Below are 2,195 nucleotides of genomic sequence, written 5' to 3'. Positions count from 1 at the left end.
ACAACTTCAGCTCTTTCCAGGCATCTGCCATCACACACCCTGACAGTATGCAGGTGCTGCAGTCTGCTGGGCTTTGGAGGGTGGCAAGTTCTAGTGGAAAGGGAAATTCAGGATGCACACTGTCACTGAGCACAGCGATGATGCTTTCTCTGTGTGCACGACCAGGGGAGGTGGTGAGGGACTGCCAGAGTTTGAGGGCTGTTTTCTCAGTGTTATTACAAGTTCTTGCAATGTGAACCTCTAATGTTTTCAAAGACTCAGGCAGAAAGGACTTGCTAAACAGACTGTACCTGTCATCTCCCAATTCATTGATTGCTTGGACCAAAGGTGGTGCTAAATCAGATCTTTGTCTGCAATATTTATATTTTGTTGGACTTTTTTTTAAGTGTTTGTTAAAACAGATGCAGTGTCCTTCTTACATGAGAAATTTAGTCCCAGCTGGGGACATGGCAAAACTCATTGGACCTTCAGGGTCCAGAATTGTTGCTTATTAACATTTGATCAGGCTTGCAGTGTTCTGGGGGGAGGTGGGAAAAGGGTACTCTACCTTCAAATGCTTGCAGACTGTAAGAATTGACTTGTGATTTTTTTTTTTTGGTTCGTTTGTTTGTATTTTGTTTACATTGCCTCTTATGCCCTAAGGAAAAATAAATTTTTGACCTTTTTAATTGTGATCCAGTTGATTTATTTTGGTTTTTTCAATTTTTTCAGTACTGTTTTAATTCCATTTGTGTTTGTCAAACCACTGAATTTAGCTTTCCCAGAATAATTTACAACTTATGTGTACATGCAATTTTAAACTTCAGCTTAGGCTTAAATGGATAAAGGAGCTTCTCTCGTCCCCTGGGCCTCAGTTGTTATTGTATGCTGGGTTTTTTTTTTTTTTCTCTTTTCTAATCCATAAAGCTTTATGGACTGCTCACCTCTGCCCTCAAACATGAAGACCTTTTGTCTGTGTTGAGCAAGGTCTTAAGGTTTAAAATATTGTCAGGATGTTTTTTGGAGAGGGATGTGGCATCAGATCCAAAATAAGAAGAAAAGCATCCTTTTGCGTGAGTGGCCCTTTGGTTCTGTGATAAAAGGGTTGCTCTGCAAGTTGGGATGAGCCCTTAACACCCCCGCGTGCAGGCTGCAGAGAAGGCTGTGCTTGAACATGGGATGTTAAGGTCTGATCTTGCAAGGTTGCTGGGCCCTGCTGACTCCTCTTATCTGGCTTTGAAGGTGGGAGGCCGCAAATAGCTTAACAAGTAAAGTTCTTTGCTGTGTGAAGCAGCAGACAGGTAAAACTGAAGAGTTTCTCCTAACGGATCCCCGCTCCTTATACAGGACATCTCTCGGGCATGCAGAGAGAAGTGGATTAGGGGATATAATGGAGGGGTAGGTTGTAATAGGGGGGGATGTAATAGTAAAGAGGAAATGAGGTTGTTTTCTAGCACTTCAGTCCCCAACTCAGCTATAGGAGCCCTCTGTGAAGTCTTGTCCACTTCCTCGTTGTCTGTTAGCAGTCTGCAAATCTGTAGGTAAAAGGGGTCATGCCTACTGCCTGGCTTCCGCCTTGGAAAGCAGAACTGCAGAGGGGTGTTGGCCCTCCCCAACTTTTTGTTCCTGCAGCAGAGAATGACCTCGCATGAATGCATCCCTCATTTTAGCATGGGGCTATGTCTTCACTCCGGGATGTGGCACTTCACAAATATCCTGCAGAGAAATGAGTCTCACCCAGGCCCCAGGATGAGCCAGCTCTTATTGGAGGCACAGTGTTCGCAAACAGCACCTACAAGATGTTCCTCCATTCTGGCACATAGGCAGGTGATGCAGCAGGAGTCCTGCTTGGGCACCCCAGCCCTCTGAAGGATGCCAGGCATCTGAGGCAGCACACAGTTCCTTGGCATTTTAAGGCAAAAACTTAGTGACGAGTGTGCCTGGGAACTGTGCCCCTCTTCCCCTGTGTGTAGAGTGAGCCAGCCAGCTTAGGGTTGAAAGGGTTTTCTATCACCATATACTAATGTATCCCCATGTATATTGTAACCCACTGTTAATTGCTCCCTTCATTCCTCATCTTTCTCTGAGAGCCACCACCAGAGCTGTGCTGCGCTCAGACTAAATTTCTTCGGTCCTACTTATGTGTATTTGTAGTATTTGTGAAAAGGAGTAAAATCAACCTTAGGAGAAGGGGGGGAGGGTGGACAAAAAAGAAA

This window comes from Pygoscelis adeliae, unplaced genomic scaffold (genome assembly GCF_000699105.1).
Source record: "Pygoscelis adeliae isolate BGI_AS28 unplaced genomic scaffold, ASM69910v1 Scaffold317, whole genome shotgun sequence".
NCBI classification, from domain to species: domain Eukaryota; kingdom Metazoa; phylum Chordata; class Aves; order Sphenisciformes; family Spheniscidae; genus Pygoscelis; species Pygoscelis adeliae.
Note: the sequence above shows the minus strand (reverse complement) of the source record.